Source organism: Callospermophilus lateralis, chromosome 11, assembly GCF_048772815.1.
Source record: "Callospermophilus lateralis isolate mCalLat2 chromosome 11, mCalLat2.hap1, whole genome shotgun sequence".
In the NCBI taxonomy this organism is placed as follows: domain Eukaryota; kingdom Metazoa; phylum Chordata; class Mammalia; order Rodentia; family Sciuridae; genus Callospermophilus; species Callospermophilus lateralis.
In genome coordinates, this window is record NC_135315.1 from 79808420 (window position 1) to 79815697 (window position 7278).

Here is a 7278-nt window from a genome sequence, read left to right on the forward strand (position 1 = left end):
TTAAAAACAAACAAAAAAGTCAATGTCATGTAAATGATGTGTAGCAACTGAATTAGTCTTAAATTACTAAAGGGAGTATATGCTATAATGTTGGTAAAGAGTTTCACGATCTTTATAAGTGTATACATTTAAAATGAATACCAACAATTTTATTTTTAGATCATAAAAGAGATACAAAATATAAGTCTCTGAAAAGTCTTTTTCTTGCTTTTTCATAGTAGCTTCATTTAGGATTAAAGTAAGATATATAAGATAAAAATAGATAAAAAATAACCAAAGATAAAATATAAAGCCAAAGATAAAAGATAAAAGCCAAAAATAAAAATAACTCAAAGGTCCATCAACATGTAGACAGATTAACAAATTATCAGAATTTCATAAATCAGCATACAGCACAGCCATATAAATGATAATACTACTACAACAAATTTTTTTAAAATAAGTGTCACATTGATTAAGTTTTTAAGTAAGATTCCCTTTTAGAGCAGCTGATGAAGTCCAAAGATCCAAGTACCTCCCTTATAGAATTCTCACTCTGTGTGGCAGTTGAATTTCCCAGGGTCTAGGTACCAAACTATTAGGGACAACTCCTATTACCTAAAAGTCAATGAAATTATTCAAAGGAGCTAGTCCTAACCACTCCCTACCCCTTGATTGCCCATTCTGTCCTGTAGAAACCATAATGAAAGTGCTTGCCCATATTTCCCTCTATACTTCTGCCTGATATTTTTGTGTTCCATCCTAGTACTTCCCCTGAGGAGTTGTGTATGGTATATTGTTTCTCCCTAAGATCTGTGAGCATAAGAATCTCTAAAACTCCAGTTTCTTTCTCTTGAACTGTATCATACCTCACCCAAGAAAATATATGTTAAAACACAAAGAATATACTTAAATTCATTTCCTGTGGATATTGTAACAAATAAACATACTCTTAGTGGCTTAAAACACAGGAACATATTCTGTTACAGTTCAAGATGCCAGAAGTCCAAATCAGGGAGTCAGTGAGGCTATGCTCCTTTCTGAGGCTCCAAGCAAAATTCAATCTTATTTCTTCCAGTTTTTGGTGGCTGCTGGAATTCCTTGAGTTGGGACCACATCACCCAGTATCTGCATCTTTAGTTTCCTGTATGTCAAATCTCTCTCTTCTTCCTTCTAGTAGGACACATGTCAAGGCATTTAGGTCCATTGTGAATAATCTAAAATATTCAACCCATCTCAAGAATATTAATTTAAACACATCTGCAAAGACCCTTTTTCTAAACAAGGTAATGTTCAGAAGTTCCAAAAAATAGAATTTGATGTCCCTTTAAAAGTTTAATAGATTTTATTTTTATGAAAACTTTTAGATTCATAGCAAACATGAATGTATAGTACAGAGTTTCAATATACCCTTAACCCAACCCCACAATTCTATTTCCACTATCAACTGCACCAGAGTGGAACATTACTACAATTGATGAATCTTCATTGACACACTTTTATTACCAAAAGTTTACATTATGGTGCATGCTTGGTATTGAACATTTTATATTTTGGAAAATGAACTATGATATATATTTACTATTAAAGTATACAGAATGGTTTCACTACTTTATAAATCCTCCATATTCCACCTATTCATCCCTCTCTTACCCTTATCATCTGGTGATCACTGATATTCCTACTTTGTTCACACTTTTGTTTTTAAAGAATGTCATACATTTGTACTCATACAGTATACATTTATTAGTATCATTAGTATATACATTTCATTTAGTATCATTCATTTACATTTCCTTTATAACTTTTCAGCTCATTTCTTCTTAGTGCTAAAAAATTAAACACGCACACACATGCGTTCATACATATACCCCCTCGGTTTATCCATTTACCTTTTGAAGGACATATTGTTGCTTCCCATTTTGGACAATTATAAATAAAGATGTTATGGACATTGGTTTGTGGGATTTGGGTTAGCATTAGTTTTTGCTATGTTGGCAAATACCAAAGTGTGGTGAGAGAATGTTTAGTTTTGGTTATAACTTTTTGTATTGATACAAGCAAATCAGTTGCTGTCAAAATGTTGGATTTTCACCATTCTAATAAGTGTGTAGTAGTTTCTTGTTGTTTTAACTTGCAATTCTCAATGAAATATGATATCAAATATCTTATTATGCGCTTAACTTACAATCAACATATCTTTTTCATGAAATATGTGTTCAAATATTTTGCCCATTATTTATTTGGATTGTCCATTTTCTCATTGCTGAGTTTCAAGGTTTCTTTGTACACTTTGGATAACAGTCCTTTATCAAATGCCATTTGGACACATTTTCTCACAGTCTGTGGCTTGTATCTTGATAACATCTTTAACAGAATGGATGTTTCTTAATTTTAATTAAGTCCAGGTGATTCATTATTTTTTCATGAATTATGCTTTTGGTGCTGTATTTAAGAGGTGATGACCACATCCATGCCTACCAAGATTTTCTCCTCTGTTATTTTCTAAGTATTTCATGGTTTTGCCTTTTATACTTACAGTGCGGTCCATTTTGAGTTATTTTTTGTGAAAGGGGTAAAGTCTGTCTCATTATGTTTTTTTCAATTTGGATATTCACTTGTTCTAGCACCATTTGTTGGAAAGTTTATCTTTTCCCATTGTATTTCTTTTGTTCCTTTGTCAAAGATACAGTTTGACAAAGGAACAAAGGATAATATAGTTGGCTATATTTATGTGGGTCTATTTTTGAGTTCTCTATTCTGTTTCATTGAACTACACTCTTTTATTATTATTGACATTGGCAAAGGATCTAAGAGTTTTCTTTGGACTTTAAAAATCTCTATGGTGTGACTTTCATTGAAAAAATAGAAACCAAGTACCTAATTTCCACTATGATGAAGGGTAAAAAGAGATTTATAAAAATAGTATGAAAGAAGACAAGGGTATACAAAGAAGAATCAATTTGATATTAAGTGGATTTAAACACAAATGTATTAATTACTTTCAGTTTAAGTGGACTAAATGTTTCTGTTAAAAGAAAAGCATTTTCACACATAATATTAAAATGTAGGGATAGGAAAAAAATAAAGTTAAAAAACAAGAACAAAATAATCTATGAATAGTCTAACAAAATAAAAGCTAGTATATCTTTGTTAGTATTGAAAATATTAGCTTTATGGCCAGAGAAGCACAAAAGGCAAAAATAGCTATTCTTTAATAATAAAATATTTGACTCTGGAAATTAACTCTTCAAATTATAACTCACCTTAAAATCCATTTTTAAAATAGATAAGGCTAAGAAAATAGTAAGAAATAATAGTTCACAATTAAATTGGGAGATATTTAACATACCAGCCTCAGGAGTTGTTAAAACAATAGATTTGAATAGCATTTAATTAACTTAATCAAATGGAAATATAGAGAAAATATTCTTTTGACTATTGTGTACATCTGGGATCAGAAAATGAGTCTTTATAAGGTCAAAATAGAACAGAAGATGTTAATTATAGTAATATCATATGGTTGGTTTCTATTGATTGTAATTTTAATATTATGCAAATATTAATTTTAATTTAACATTATTTAATAATATTTAATATTATTAAAATTGGTTCCTTACAACGGTATACTCTGTGGTCTCTTTAGTTGTGTTGTAATATATCATAGCACACTTATCATATTTAACCAGAAATTGTTGTATGAAGCATCTAACTTTTGCCTTTCTGTTGAATTAAAATTTTTTAATTTATAAAAAATATCTTTATTTTATTTATTTATTTTTAATGTGATGCTGAGTATTGGATCCAGGACCTCTCAGATGCTAGCTGAGCCCTCTACTATTGACCCACAACCCCAGTCCACAATTATTTTTTATTTCAATTTGTACTTCCCACATTACCAGCAAAATTCAGCAACTTTTATAGATTTGGCAACTTGGGTTTTCACTTAAGATTGCTTGTTTCTTTTTCTGCCATTTTTATTTTTAGATTTTTCTTCTTCCTATTGAGAATTTGGAATCCTTGTATTCTTGTTATATTTTGTTATATATTGCAGATGTATTCTTTACCTGTCCATCACTTGTTTTTGACTAATTTTTGTAGTGTAAATTTAAGTAATCTTGAATGTTGGTAATAAATAGGGAGTGCCAAAATTATGCTGGCATTATTATTTGGTTTAGCTACTTACCATGCAAAAGGTTGTATTACTTTTTAAATTATTTTTTTTGTTATAGTATATGTCATTTGTATCTCTCTTAAATCACATCAATAAAATAAAATTTTAATTAGATAAGTGGTTCTATGTGACCAAAAAGTATAAATTATAAAATTAAATTTAAAAGTAAACAACAATACAAAAATATATTAATTTTATATTTTTTTATAGTGAAGTATTTTTATATTGAAGTATTCTCAGAAATTTCACTGGTTACTTAGAAATTTAAGTCTGGAAAATACTGAAGTAATTATTCCAATAGTGTCTTTGATTGTTAACATTTTCTGATTCTATGATTTATTCTTCCCTTAAATTTTCATATCCCATGAAAAAAGAAATGTATAGAATATCTTATGAATTAAAAAGCTTACAGGAATCTAGTTAATGTATCAGTTAAGAACTATGCTTTAGTAAGGAAAACTCAAAAATTTTCAGTGGCTTAAAATAACCAAGTTTGTTTTTCATTTTCATCTAAGATCAGCAAGGGAATTCTTATTAGTCCCTTTGCAATGGCAATAAAACCTTTATTTTGACATATACTTTAACAATTTAGGAGGCCCCTAAGTGAACATTATTTTTTTCTTGCTTTTCATTGCCAAAGCACATTACTTGGACTTCCTCAAATTCAAACAGGTGTATATTTCACCTTCAGGGAGACACACCAATTATTGTGAACAATAGTCTTTCTGTCTATGAGTATGAAGTTATAATTGAAAAGTACCAGAAAGAAGTAATTTCATTTGAGTTAACACTGGAAAAGCAAGAAATGTATGAAGAACCCTTACCACTTCCACAGTCTTCTAACAATATTGTTATTAACTAAATAGGAATTTATATATTCCAAAATATGTTCACCAACAATAATTTGTCTGATTTTCATAACAACCAAACAAGGGGAACTATAGTAAGAGCTCACTGAGGAGTTAGACTACTTTGTCTTGAATTTCAGTCCAATATTTTCTACAATTTGACAATGAACAATTCTTATAGCCTGCTTTTTTCAATGTCTCTGTTTTATCATTTTAAAAATAGTGATAATCCCATTTGACAGGGTTATCCCATACCTCAATATATGTCCAAAGGAGTCAAAATTAGAATACTATAGTGACACAGCCACATCAATGTTAATAGCAGCTCAATTCACAATGGCTAAGCTATGGAACCAACCTAGATGCCCTTCAACAGATGAATGGATAAAGAAAATGCAGCATATATACACAATGATATGAGTATGAGTCAGTCATAAGGATGACTGACTTTATGTCATTTGCCAGTAAATAGACAGTGGTTTGCTCAGGAAGGAAGGGTGATAGTGACCAATGGGGTGTCATTATGGAGCTTGGATTATTGCTTGTACAAATTATATTTGAAGAATTGGAACAGGGCTGTAGGATTGCATTTTGAAAGGAAGAGGTTATGTAAAATTTGTAAATTTCTAAATCCAGCATTTCTTTCTTTTCTGCTGAAATGAAAAAAAAAAAAGCAAAACTGAGATATTTGTCATTTCACAATTGAAAAACACTGAACTGTGGATTTGGGATATTGCTGGTTTTAAGTTGACCTGGTAAGTTGTTTTAATATTTTCTTGAGTTTATTATAAATCCCCTCTCCCCTTCACCCCTTTTGTCTTGAAATAGGTGGTTTCTGTCATATGGTTTGATACAGTTCAGTTTCACAGTGTATTTTAGGTTTGCTGACAGCTCATGTTTCAGTGTCCAGCAGAACAAACTGTACTATTTATGCTGAAAATGTGACTGAGTGCTGGCTCAAAACATTTCTCTAATTTCAGAGATCTTGTAGACAAACTTCATTATCTTTGCCTTCTTTATCTAACCTTCATGTGGGGCTTATCCTAAGCTTAGGTTTATTTTCTTTTTCTTTACTTCTGATGGGGGCAACTGATGGGTGAATGTTTACTGTTTTGAGAAAATATTACATAATACAATGTAAAATTCAAAGGAATTATGGCTTCTTTTCAATAAGAATAACTATGTATTTGATCAAGTTTTATAGCAATAATATTAACTAAAGCTTTAGAATATAAAAAACTGGAAAAAAATCAAAGTTGCAATACTTGGAGGTAGATATATGTGATAACATACCTTGAATAGATGTGACATTAAAAGTTTGTCCTTTTTTCAGCCTATAGAACAATGAGAAATAAACATATATTGTTTATAAATTATAAAGTAAATAAGAGTATTTCTGTTGAATAATTTAATGGTACTTCTATTAAATTATTTTACTACAAAATGATAACTATGAGGTCTCTGGGCTAATAACTGTAAATGACATGAGTATGTAATTTGTCTCTTTAAATCCTTTGGGTGTTAAAAACCCCGTTAGCATTTAACACAATTGTGAGACTACTTAGAATAGGGAAAAAAAATTTTGTGCATAATTGATATTGTATAAGTAGACAGGAAGTTATAGAAACATACAGGTTTCTTGAAAGTTATTGCTCTTTGTTTAACATTTTAATAGAACTCCATCAATTTATGTAAGTCTAGCTTTGGAATGACTCAAGTAGGGTTTAAGCTAAATGATTAAATTTATGATACATAATGGGTTAAGTGATATCCCGAATTTTTGCTGGAGTCTTACCATTATATTGACATATATATATATATATATATATATATATATATATATATATATCAGGCATTAAATAAAATAACAATGTCTCATAATATTAATTGGAAAAATATTTTAGAGAAAACCATGCACTGGATAATTTTCAGTTAGTATTTTCTTCCTGTCCATGAATGTGATTTTTTTTACAATTATTCATTTATACATTATTATTTTCATAGTACATATTTATTAGGTGTGATATAATAATTTGACTCATGTATAAAAGTACAATGGTCAAATCAAGGTAGTTAGCATTTCCAACTGTTTAAAAGTTTTAAAAATATTTTATTAACACATAATAATTATATATATGGATGGGATGTTTATATTTCACAATAACCTAATAAATATGAATAACTAAAGGAGAAAACTTGAAAGTTTTAAACATAAAACAATGATAAGAAGATAGGACACATTAAATATCCTATATATATATATATATATATATAGAT